This window comes from Bidens hawaiensis, unplaced genomic scaffold (assembly GCF_021521415.1).
Source record: "Bidens hawaiensis isolate Kalapana, Puna unplaced genomic scaffold, B.hawaiensis_p1.1 tig00005823_1, whole genome shotgun sequence".
Lineage (NCBI taxonomy): Eukaryota > Viridiplantae > Streptophyta > Magnoliopsida > Asterales > Asteraceae > Bidens > Bidens hawaiensis.
In genome coordinates, this window is record NW_027491384.1 from 26,893 (window position 1) to 40,914 (window position 14,022).

Sequence of the window (14,022 nt, forward strand, 5' to 3'; positions counted from 1 at the left end):
CACTTAATCAGCCATTAATTAATAATATGGTGTGCTTGTGCAATAATATATTTTTTTTTGAACGGCGCCTGTGCAATAATATGGTGTCTTGCCCAAAAATATTAAAAAGTTTAAAGCTAAAAATCAAAAAGTATTTTATCTTTAATTACTAAAACTTCTAGAAAACAAAATATTTAAAAACTATTTTTTAAAGGCTTTTAAAACTTATCAATAATTATTAAAACTTAACTTCTTAATATATTTAAATACTTAATTTTTAGTCATTACATTTTTAGAAAAAGCAGAAAACCAAAATATGGGCGTTTTTATAACTAAAATTAAAAACTTATATACAGTTGTTAAAACTTAACTTTTTAAAATATTTAAATACTTAATTTTTAGTCATTAAATATTTAGAAAAAGTAGAAAACCAAAATATAGTCGTGTTTTATAAATAAAATAATAACCAAAATGTAGACGTACACGAACATCATTCTTTTAAACATTAAAACTTAGGTAGCATTTGGTCAAGCTCATTTTTTTTTTCATATTCAGAATAATAAGGACGTAATAAATTTCACACCAACTATAGATTTTGGGCGTGAACCACCACCACACCAACTTCAAGAATGTCGTTAGTAATTAATTTGTTCTATAACCAAATTATATGTCATGCATGTGTTTCAAGAATTATTCCTTATCATCGGTTATGAAGTCAGTTCAGTCTTTCCCCACCAACGAGTCAAACTATATATACATCCATTTTATATAATAATAAAAGCTCACCAGAGAATCATCCGTTGACTTCTTCAATCTCTCAATCTTGACCCCTATCACCTTGTAAACAAACTCATCAATAATTTTCATATTTTTCTTCAACTCTGCTTCAAATCCAATATTTAAAAACCTCTTGATCTTCCATGTTACATCAACAAATCTTTTATATGTTAAGTTGTTTGCAACATCGAATGCACGGCTAAACCTAACACCTTCTTCATTTTGACCATTCAAGTTGTCAAGATCGATTCCAAAACCGACTTTGAATATTGAATCCGTCGTCGATTTCATGAACAAGTACTGTATGTATGTATGTATGTATGTATGCATACACATATAATGAATGTTATATTTCACGCTAATATATGCTAATTACTCCCTCCTTCCCATTAGAAGTGTTATGGTTTGAAAAACACAAAGTTTAATGTAAATTAAATGATTACCCTTTTTGTTTACCAAATTACAACAATAATAATGCCCTTGAAACTTGGGTCCATCAATAATGTTAATTAATTCTAGTTGTGTGGGTTTAAGCGTAAACTTGAAAATTAGCCAATAAATTTTCAAAGTGAACACTTGTAATGGAACAAATAAAAAAGGAAATATGGACACTTTTAATGGGACAGCGTGAGTAATATTTAATACCAATTAACGATCATACTGATAAATTAAGTCACTAGCCACATTGCGTACGTTTATATCAATTATTTGGTTGCTATCTGCTGCTTGTGACAATATCTTGCCGAGTTTTACTGTGTTGTTTCTGAATATTACACTACTAAAATCTCTCAGGATTTTTGTAGAGAACTCTTGGCTCGAAACCTTTCTTTGTTCGCGCCATTGGTCCCCATCTACAGTGAATATTCCGTCTCCAAGTAGATCGGATGCGATGCTGTGGGTATGCTTTCCCTACGTACAATATATATTTGTGCACGTGTTGTTCAAAATATTAACTTAACAAGATAAATAAATAGCTTAATTAAGTACCTTGCCATAGTTTTTGAAATTGGTCTTGAGGATATACTCCACATTCACGGGATCGGTGTGTAAACCTCACCCTGAACGGGGCTAAGTATTCTGTAAGTTTTGTATTTTTCAGCGAGATCAGACATGTAATGATGCATCTTGTTGAAGTTGATGAAAAGATGAAACACGGTTGCACCAATAGGATGATACTGTTGGAATACCGTATGCCCGAGACACATAATTAGGTTAATGTGGCTAGCCGTGTTTGATCCAAGTCGGGTCATACCCAATAACGAGTTAGACACACACCAATTATATATTTGTTAAGATAAGATCTATAAAACAAATACAGAACACGACACATTCAGAAAAACGGGTTTCTGAATATTTACTTGAAAGTGTTAGATAAATTAATTGGTTAATTTATTTATTCAAATAATTATTATTGGAATGATTATTTAACTATGTATTCTTTTATAAAATGGTTTATAAAAGATGGGGTGTTTATATATTTTATAAAGTATAAAATAAATAAAATAAATAAAAAAAAAAAAAAGGATATATTGGGGCCGGTTTTGGGTGGGCCCCACACCCCATGTCTTGATCAAATCATGTCATGCATTTGAGTATGGGATACTTTATCATAATACCTAACATCATGGGAGATGAATGATGAGAATGAATAATAATCAAGACACACCAAAATATAATACTTTCAAGTAACCAAAAACAAAATAACTCTTCCTTTCTTTCTTTCTTTCTTGTTTACGGCCAAAAGAAAAAGGAAGGGCTCGGGTCTCGTTTTTTCGTGTTCAAGCTTCCTAGCATAGCTCGGTGTGTGTTGGAGACTCGGGGTATATTCCGTTTGAGGGTTTTCCTTTGAAAGTCTAGCATTCACATCATCATCTTCTTCAACCATCTACTAAACTCTTAAAGGGTTAAGAATGTAAGTATTTACTAGCTTGATAGTTTAGCTTTTCCGTATCATTTGATCCTTGCTTCGGGTTTCTAGTAAATAGATTATTGGTAATCTTATAACATGAATAAACTAGGTTATTCATGAACATATACATATGTTTAGTTTGTAAATATCACGCTTCCGCCTTAATTGTCACTAGTTAAATGGTTAACTAAGTTTGTTAATTTCATAGAAACCCAACAAATGGCATCAAGAGCCGGGATACGGGAAACTAAGCTTCGGGTTCTCGGTTTTATCTTTTTCCCCTTGAAAGATTTTATACAAAAATAAACATGCATAATTTTTTTGTATTTAATCTTGTTATTATTTTGGTTTTGTTCAAAAAAAAAAAAAAAAATATAAAACCGGGTTAATGGGCCGAAACCCAATTCGGGTGAAATTGGGCCGAAGCCCACTTGTTTTGGTTAATGGGCTAACCGGGAAAAAAAAAAGGGAAAGAGTAAATGGGCCGAAGCCCATTTTTGGTTAAATGGGCCGAAGCCCATGAAACTTTCTATTGGGCCGAAGCCCATGTGTTTTGGACATATGGGCCGAAGCCCATAAACATGTTATTGGGTCAAGCCCAAATGGGTTGGGCTAGGCCCGATAAGGTCAAGGGGTTTTGGAATGGGTTCCTAAGACATAACGGGTTATGTTTGTTAAAACTAGACCGAGCCGTAGACCAAAATGGATGTTTGATTGTGGTTGATGTTGTGATTGTAGTTAATTATTCAAAGTTTCGGTTTGTAATAATTAATTAGGGGCTATTTTGTAATTATTTATTCATATGGGTATGTAATAAATAGATTATTTGTAATATCTTTATTTTATAGAAAAAATGTATTAGGACATTTGGTTTTGTAAAATTAAAGAAGATTGCAAAATTGGAAGTTTGGGCCTTATTGGGCCGGGTATGGTGATAATGGGTCTCACAAGCCCATTAAAGGGATTCAAGCCCAAATGGACCTAAGCCCACCCAATGAGCCCAAATGGAAGCTTATGGAAGCTAAGGCCCAAGTTCAAGCCAAATGGATCACAACGGGGTTGAAGAAGATGCTCGAAGCATTTGGATGCGGGATCGAGTGGGAGCTACAACATCCATGTGTCATGTGTCCCTTAGGATTGGACCTAAGACACACACTTGTTTCGGCTAACAAGTGTGGTCTAAAATTAGTGGCTCGTGTCTAGTATAATTGTGTATGCTTGTTAATTAATTGATTGTTTGATTGTGTGGTTGTTAGATATTAGGATATCAACTTCGTCACATAGAATTAATTAACAAAGCATAAAACGGGTTCTAATAATTATCGGTAATTACGTGACACATAGTTTAATAAAATGGATTTATTAACTAGCCGTCTCACGCCCATAATAAAATGGCTTTATTATAAATTAGAATTTTGAAAATAATTTCAAAATATCATGTTACTAAATGCATGTTAGAACATGATTTAAAGTTTTACAACTAGAATTATTAAAACTAAAAAACCCTTTTAAAATTAAGGATAATAAGTTAAACACCATCCTTTTGTATAACGCTTAACATATTAGTAAGCTCTTAGTGGGAAAAAGGTCACCTAACCGCGTAGAGTAAATTAATATGTTAAGGTAATATTGGCATATAAATGGGAAAAAGGTCACCTAACCGTTTGTATGTTAATATTACAATTTGATACAAGTAGGACGACTTAAATTAGAACCATGTGAAGAGGGTCACCCAAGCATGGGGTCTAATAGGTGTTGATGGGATAAACATGCCGACACGAAATATGATTTCGAACCGGTCCCATAAACTCTAGAAGTTGCAAAAGGGTTTGCAATTGTTATGAATAACTACCTTGATAAAACCGACAATGGGAAAAAGGTCACCTAACCGGAGTCGGGTTTATCGTTGGATTCTAGATTTTAATTATTAATTATATTTGGTATATATATAAAAGGGGTATTAATAATTAAAAAGGTAAAACACTAAAATGAACTTAATTAAAATTCTGCAGATGGCCGCACACGTCGACGACAACATAATCCCTAACGTCCAAAACGTATCTCTCCGATCTATTCTCGCTAAAGACCGTCTTAACCACAATAACTTTTCGGATTGGTTCCGAAATTTAAGGATTGTTCTAAAACAAGAAAAATTATATCATGTTTTGGAAACACCTATCCCCGAAGAACCGGAAGAGGGAACTGAGGTCGAATACATGAATTGGGTCAAACTCACGGAAGATTCCATTCAAGTATCATGCCTCATGTTGGCGACTATGGTTCCCGAAATCCAAAAGGATTTCGAAAACCATAATGCGTACGACATGATTACTCAACTTAAGGAAATGTTCCTTAAGCAATCAAGAGTTGAAAGGTTCGAAACGGTTCGAGCCTTGCATGCATGTAGAATGGATGATAATCAACCAGTTTCAACTTATGTACTTAAGATGAAAAGTTACATTGATCGCCTCGCCAAGCTCAATTGTCCCATCTCAAAAGAGTTAGCAACGGATTTGATCCTTAACTCTTTGTCGAAAAGGTTCGACACTTTCGTGTTAAATTATAACATGAACGGGTGGGACAAAAACATTGGAGAACTTCACTCGATGCTTAAAACAGCCGAGGCGAGTATGGGTAAAAGGGTTTTACCCGTGTTTGCGATCAATGAAGGTAGATCCAAGAATCGATCTCAACCCAATCCTAAGGCTAAGGTAGCAAAAAGAAAGGGTCCTCCTGTGCATCTTAAGGGTAAGGGCAAATCACCGGTTATGGCAAAGAAACAAAAGGTTATGGAACCGAGGGGTCATAAGGATGATCCTTGTTTTGGTTGTGGGGAGACCGGACATTGGAAACGCAATTGCCCGGTCTACCTAAAGGAGCTAAGAGACAAGAGGAATGCGGGGCATACCTCGGGTAATGTCTTTATGATTAATATTGAGCTAAATCTTATTTCTTCTAACACATGGGTATTGGATACCGGATGTGGAACTCATATTTGCAATTGGTTGCAGGGGTTCAAAAGGAATGAAGACTTAAAGAAGGGCGAAGTGAGTCTTTTCATGGGCAACGGTGCAAGGGTGCACGTGGTCGCTAGAGGAGACTTCACTTTATCGCTTCCAAGTGGTTTGGAAGTTGTTTTGAAAAATGTTTTGTATGCTCCTAGTTTGACTAGGAACATTATTTCTGTGCACCTTCTTAGACAATGTAACTTTGACTTTAAATTTGTAGAATCAGAAATGCATGTATCATCTAATGGTATCTTTTATTTTAAAGCTGTACCAAACAACGGTATTTATGAATTGGTTCATGACAATACCTTAAATAGCTCATTATATCAAACTTCCACTAAAAGACTCAAAAAGGATTTGAGTGATTCCTACATTTGGCATTGTCGCCTTGGACACATAAACAAGAATCGTATAAATACTCTCCAAAAGAAAGGTCTTTTGAAAACAAACGAGTTAGGTTCGTTTGATGAGTGTGAATCTTGTATTCAAGGCAAGATGACCAAAGAGCCTTTCAAAGGTACAAATGAAAGGGCTAAGGATTTGTTAGGTATCATACATACGGATGTATGCGGACCTTTCAAGCCAACTAGTAGGAATAGTGAAAGGTACTTCATTACCTTTACCGACGATTTTAGTCGATATGGGTATGTGTATCTAATGAAACACAAACATGAAGCCTTTGAAATGTTCAAGGAATTTCAAAATGAAGTACAAAATCAGCTCGACCGAACAATCAAGGTACTCCGCTCCGATAGAGGAGGCGAATACCTAAGTGATGCTTTTCAAAGTCATCTTAGAGATTGTGGAATTATTTCACAGCTCACTCCTCCTGGTACTCCTCAACATAACGGAGTATCCGAGAGGAGGAATCGAACACTGTTGGACATGGTTCGATCAATGATGGCACGAAGCTCACTACCGCCATCATTTTGGGGATATGCGCTACTTACAGCGGCTCGTATTTTGAATATGGCCCCGACCAAAAAGGTGGATCGAATACCCTATGAAGTGTGGCATGGAAAGGTTCCATCCTTTTCATATTTAAGGGTATGGGGATGCATAGTTTATGTTAAACGTGACACCCCAAATAAACTTGAGGCTCGATCCATCAGGTGTATCTTCATAGGATACCCAAAGGATGATATAGGATATATATTCTATGATCCTAGTGAACAAAAAGTGTTTGTTTCACGCAAAGGATACTTCTTAGAAACTAGGTTCCTTATGGAAGGACCTAGTGAAAGGAGAGTGGAACTTGAAGAGGTTCAAGAATCACTGGATGATACACAATTGGTCGATACTAGCTTTCAACACGAGGATGTTGAAGATGATCAAATGGTTGATCATACACACGTTGCTCGCAGATCTAATAGGATTAGTCGACCTCCCAAGAAATATGGATTTCTTGTGGATGATTGTTACTTGGTCGATTCGGATGAACCGATCTCCTACAAAGATGCTATGTCACAATCTGATTGTGACAAGTGGCTTGAAGCCATGAGCGCCGAGATGCAATCCATGCACGATAACCAAGTTTGGGAATTGGTTGATCGTCCACTTAACTCCAAACTGGTTGGATGTAAGTGGGTCTTCAAAAGGAAGACCGATATGCATGGAAATTTAGATACTTACAAAGCACGACTTGTAGCAAAAGGTTTCACGCAAACTCAAGGGATTGATTATGATGAAACCTTCTCGCCGGTCGCGATGCTTAAGTCGATCAGGATATTATTTGCCATTGCAGCTCATTTTGATTATGAGATATGGCAAATGGATGTCAAGACCGCTTTTCTAAATGGATATCTTGAGGAAGATGTCCATATGGTTCAGCCTGAAGGTTTTGTCGATCCATCTAATCCTGATAAAGTTTGTAAGTTAAAGAAATCAATCTACGGGTTGAAACAAGCATCACGGATGTGGAATCATCGTTTTAATGAAGAAATCAAAGCGTTTGGTTTCGTCCAAAACGGTGATGAGGCGTGTGTGTATAAATGGGCTAGTGGGAGTATAATCATTTTCCTTATTTTGTATGTCGATGATATACTTTTATTTGGAAATGATATACCAAGTATGGAAAACGTTAAAGCGTGGTTAAGTAGTCGTTTCTCAATTAAGGATCTTGGAGAAGCGACATATATCTTGGGAATAAAGGTCTATAGGGATAGACAAAGGAAATTGATCGGACTCAATCAAAGTGCGTACATTGATAAAATCCTGAAAAGGTTCAGGATGGAAAACTCTAAGAAAGGTTTGGTACCTATTCCTAGAGGAACCGTGTTGAGCTCATCCCAAAGTCCTAGCTCTAAGGAAGAGCAAGATAGGATGAAGCATGTTCCTTATGCTTCGGCAATAGGATCAATTATGTATGCAATGATGTGCACTAGACCGGACGTCTCGTATGCTTTAAGCATAACGAGTAGATACCAGCACAACCCAGGTGACAGTCATTGGATGGCTGTCAAGAATATATTAAAATACCTTAGAAGGACTAAGGATATGTTTTTAATATATGGGTCTGGTGAGGAGGAACTCGTCGTAAAGGGTTACGTGGATGCGAGTTTCCAAACTGACCGAGATGATTCTCGGTCACAGTCGGGATATGTCTTCATCTTAAATGGAGGCGCTGTCTCTTGGAAGAGTTCGAAGCAGGATGTTGTCGCGTTATCCACTACAGAATCTGAGTACATCGCCGCTTCAATGGCAGCCCAAGAAGCTGCATGGATGAAAAAGTTCATCATGGATCTAGGGATTATCTCTACCATTCAGGAGCCCCTAGAGATATTCTGTGACAATGAGGGTGCTATTGCACAGATCAAGGAGCCTCGTGCTCATCAGAAAACGAGGCACATTGAGCGCAGATTCAACTACATAAGGGATGAAGTTGAAAAAAGAAAGATATGTATTCATAAAGTTCATACCGATCAAAATATTGCGGACCCACTCACGAAGCTCCTCGATAGGCCAAAGCATGAGGGTCATGTTTGTGCATTAGGACTTCGGTATTCTAGTGAGTGGATTTAATCTGTATTTAGTGTTTGTATAAGAACGAATGTAATGGGTATCTCATGAAAATTAATTATGTTTTAATTATTCAATGAGTTATGTTCTATATTTGCATGTTTAATCCATGAATGACTTATGTTGTTCTAAACGTCCGTAGTCGATCATACTTGTGGGAACAAGTATGAAGTTAAGACTATTATGAACCCGGATTGGTTGATATTCATGTGATGAATATAGGGCATAGGTTTGCCACCAAGGTTCATAGATATTTGTGGGATACAAATATTGGACATGATCCGCTCTCAAGGATCACTGCATAGAGTTAGTGCAACTGATCATAAGTAATCCTTGAGTAAAGGCGAGTATCATTGTGTCCTCTGACCTGAGATGCATATTGGATCTGGTCTTTTCATCAAGTCTGATAACTTGACTCTCTTCTTTGTTTTTCGGTAACACGATGACGTAAAAGAAAGAGCTCAGATATCATACGAGATGTCAACAAGGATGTATGCAGTCAAGATGGGATTTGTTCCTCTTATGTGTTGAGAGTTTAGATGTCTAAGGCCTGTTAAGTTAAATCAATGAGAGAATGATCAATCTGTGTCTCTTCGATTTGACAGGACATCTAGCAACAAAGGGATGTAATGATAAAACTTACCTATATCATATCAAGTATGGACTTGAAGGGGATGATGTTATTGAATGGCACTTAGTCAAACACACTAGGGGTGGTGACCTGTTGTTAGGCGGTATTCACCATTAGCATTAACTTCTTATGCGTCACGTGCAAGTGGGAGATTGTTGGAATACCGTATGCCCGAGACACATAATTAGGTTAATGTGGCTAGCCGTGTTTGATCCAAGTCGGGTCATACCCAATAACGAGTTAGACACACACCAATTATATATTTGTTAAGATAAGATCTATAAAACAAATACAGAACACGACACATTCAGAAAAACGGGTTTCTGAATATTTACTTGAAAGTGTTAGATAAATTAATTGGTTAATTTATTTATTCAAATAATTATTATTGGAATGATTATTTAACTATGTATTCTTTTATAAAATGGTTTATAAAAGATGGGGTGTTTATATATTTTATAAAGTATAAAATAAATAAAAAAAAAAAAAAAAAAAAAAAAAAAAAAAAAAAGGATATATTGGGGCCGGTTTTGGGTGGGCCCCACACCCCATGTCTTGATCAAATCATGTCATGCATTTGAGTATGGGATACTTTATCATAATACCTAACATCATGGGAGATGAATGATGAGAATGAATAATAATCAAGACACACCAAAATATAATACTTTCAAGTAACCAAAAACAAAATAACTCTTCCTTTCTTTCTTTCTTTCTTGTTTACGGCCAAAAGAAAAAGGAAGGGCTCGGGTCTCGTTTTTTCGTGTTCAAGCTTCCTAGCATAGCTCGGTGTGTGTTGGAGACTCGGGGTATATTCCGTTTGAGGGTTTTCCTTTGAAAGTCTAGCATTCACATCATCATCTTCTTCAACCATCTACTAAACTCTTAAAGGGTTAAGAATGTAAGTATTTACTAGCTTGATAGTTTAGCTTTTCCGTATCATTTGATCCTTGCTTCGGGTTTCTAGTAAATAGATTATTGGTAATCTTATAACATGAATAAACTAGGTTATTCATGAACATATACATATGTTTAGTTTGTAAATATCACGCTTCCGCCTTAATTGTCACTAGTTAAATGGTTAACTAAGTTTGTTAATTTCATAGAAACCCAACAGATACTTCTTCCCATGTTGTTGTGATAATAATAATTGGTTGGAGATATGACTGAAAAGGACAAGAAGTAAAGGTATAAATACTGATGATATGAGTATTAATGGATTTGAGAGAAAATCCATGGAAGCTGCCATAGATGTTGTTTTGAAATAAGTGAGGGTGAGGTGATGAACGAGAGGTGTTGATGCTTGCTTTTATACTGATTTTTGTGGATATTTACAAGTCTCATAAAGTCACGTTAGACTATCGACTTGTTTCAACGTGAAATTTTAGAGGGATTAATTAACGTGACTATGATAGTTTTGTAACGTGGGATGAAAAATAGGTCAGCTAAAAGAAAACAACAAATGATAATAAACTATCATAAAATTATTTGATATATATAAGAATATGTGTAGTGAAGGGGTTACAAAATAAAGCGATTTGTGTCATGTGACGCTAAGTCAGCAAATAGTGGGTTTTTGTAGCCCCATATATATATATATATATATATATATATCACACACACAAATTATAATAATAATGTAGCAAACATGCATAGTGGACGACAAGAACCTTCTCGCCCCATTTGTCGCCCCTACATAACGGTACGTGTTGTAGCCCAAAACCTCCCTTCTTGCCCCCTTCTCGCCCACTACATATGCCCTTAGGGTATTTGTAGTGGACGATACGCATGTGGAGGCGAGAGGGGGCGATTTTTGCTTGGCACACCGCCCCCGGCGACAAATGCAACGAAATTTGGCTCTTTAACCAACACAGAAAAACCAAGCATGAAAGATGTTTGGAGTTGATCAGAATTACCTAAACAGTTATAGGACCGGCCCTTTCGCATTTTACAACAGTTAATTCCAACTCCTCTTTTATTTTTATCCGGAGGAAATCTAGTTGTTTGCATGGACATGTCACTCTATTGCCCTGAGAACGAATGCCGATCGTACCCCCCCCCCCCCCCCCCAATAGATATAAGGTGTGTATTTCACAGAGCTAGACCTGTGAGCAGCTACGTACGCTTTCCCATATAGGGATGAAGCAAGCTCTCATAATTCAACATTTACTTTGCTAGAACACAACTTCCAAATCATCCATCATAATTTATAAAGGATTATTTCTTATGCTAAAAAACTCCGAGCCACTATCAACAATAATGATTACTAGCGAATTTATATAACGGGTTAATGTTGTTATTTTTTTGTTATTAACAACAAATTTTTTTCCATATAAGATCCTCCAAACCTTGTACTTACAAGGATTTAAACCTACCATCTTATTTTTGTAAGAGGATACGGTACCGCTAAACCAATAGAATAGGTCATGAATGATTAATGCAGTTCATAACTTCATATAAGCATTATGTATACAAAATAACGAAGATTCATGCGGACATCAATAACATATTATTATTAATTATTTAAATCAAAAATAAAATTAACTTCAGAATTCAGATTATTGGAACATTATATATCAGGATTCAAAATGCGATAAGAAGTCAATACAGTTACGAAGGCCACATACTTGATACCAAGAGTTCAAGCTATTTATATCATCGAAATATCTTAAAATTTTGAAACTAAAAACAAAAACAAAAAAAAGTTGTTACATATTTTAGACGAAAGTTGAGCCATGAGATTGAATAAGTGTCTAGGATAGTGTTTTGTCCTATTTTATGCATTTACTCTTAACTAGGAATTTACCCGGCGTGTTGCGCCAGGCAGGTCGGTAAATTATGGGTGGTGGTAAAACTCAAGCGTTGTCGGTCTCGAGGTTGAGATGATAAGTCAACGTGAATTCAGTCGGTTTCTTACGATACCAGAACTAAAACAAAAATGACAGTTGGTTGAGTTCCGTTACGGTGGTACTGGAACTAAAATAAAAGGCACTGACTTTACGCGAATTTGGTCTTTCTCGTTCGTTACAGTACTAGAACTAAAACAAAAAAATAAAAAAGAAAATTGGCTTCTGGTCGGTTTTTGTTACGTTCGTTGTAGTACGGGAAGTAAAACAAAAAACCAAATGGCATCAAAACCTTAGCATTGTCAGTCCCGAGCGTTGATGCAGTGAGTTTACACGAATTCAGTCTGTTTCCGTTACGTAAACAAAAACTGACGTTAGGTCGGTTCTCGTTACGTTCGCTATGCTGCCAATACTAAAAAAGAAATTCAAAATGGTATGAACAAGTTTGGTGCCGCCACTTGATTAGTGGCACCAAACTTCTATTTTATATATATATATATATGTATATATATATATATATATAATAATAATAATAATAATTAAGACCCAGCTACAATAGTCAAGTTGAATAAGTCAATAAACACATATTAATGTAGGGATATGCAAGTTTGTCTAGGAACAAAAACTCATGAAGCCAAGGTCAGCGTGCGCTCGGTTCGTTTACAAACTGACCGGCTTGTTTACACCAAGTGTATTCTAATAAGCTATTTTTAAATGAGCTTCAAGCTATTTGAACAAGTATAACTTATGATGATCATTACCCGAGGCACGCGCAACCTTGTTATATTATCGCGATGTGAGTTAGCATGACAACTTTCTTTTACGTTATTTTATAATTTATCTAGGTCAAACTCTCTTTATTTAGATCACTCATCGCCTCACCAATCACCATATTAAATATGGTTTGAGCAACAACTCATTTATTATGATATCTTGAATGTGTAGCAGCCATACGTACGTCTAAATCAAATGAAAAGTCAAAATATCTTATTTTTGGATAAATACTTTGAGATTTTTGGTAAGGAAAAGATAGAATAGAGAAAATATAGAGAAGATTATTCAACTTTTGTCATGATCTCAAACTGTTATTTACACAACTACCAACTAACAGTTCGTTACAACCATTACAACAAGAGATCTAACCAATTACAACGTTACAAGATTAGTCCTTTAAGTTCTATGTATTATATTCAAGCCAACTTTAAACTTCTTACACGTAACAATACTTTCCCCTTCAAGAGATTCTTGTCCTCAAGAATCCAAATATGAAATGAGTTCCTCATTAACGGAGTTTTCAACAGTTTCGATCTTGAGTAGAACTTGGAAGTGAATGTAATCAGTTTAGCTCTATGTTGCACGGGAAGTGGTACGGGAACGGAAAACGGGCACGGATACGGGAACGGGAAACGACAAAACTCAAAAAATCAAGAAATGGATATGGAACGGGTACGACAATAAATACATATAAAAAATAAATATATATATATTACATAGGTAATAAATTATTAAGAACAAATAAACAAATATATAATTTTTATTTATATATAATGTCATTTAAACATTTTAGGTATAAAATTACAAGTTGAGGACCAAATGTAAACTAGTCTAGATAGTGAGGGTTAAATGTTAAAATGCATAACCTAATTTAATATTATTTATGTAAATGTTAACAAAGTTTAGGGACTAGATGCAAACATTTTAAAGAACAAAGGGTTTATTGTTTATAACCTAAACTTATATTATAACCTAAAACACTTTAAAAATTCCGGCCTCCCTTCTTCATCATCTTCTTCATCCGTTTTCCGGCGCCGAAATACTGTATGTGGCGCCAGAATTCATAGGTTACATCTTGGA

At 35.6% G+C, this 14,022-nt stretch overlaps 1 pseudogene across 1 annotated transcript in view; it reads right to left on the minus strand.

The window, feature by feature from the left end:
• LOC143630799 (cytochrome P450 704C1-like) overlaps positions 1 to 14,022 on the minus strand; it is a 39,899-nt pseudogene that overhangs the window by 1,551 nt on the left and 24,326 nt on the right. The window contains exons 3-4 of the transcript XR_013153242.1: positions 1,450 to 1,665; positions 766 to 1,056 (exon numbers count right to left, since the gene is read on the minus strand). The product of XR_013153242.1 is annotated as a cytochrome P450 704C1-like (transcript). The remainder of the gene's footprint in view (positions 1 to 765; positions 1,057 to 1,449; positions 1,666 to 14,022) is intronic.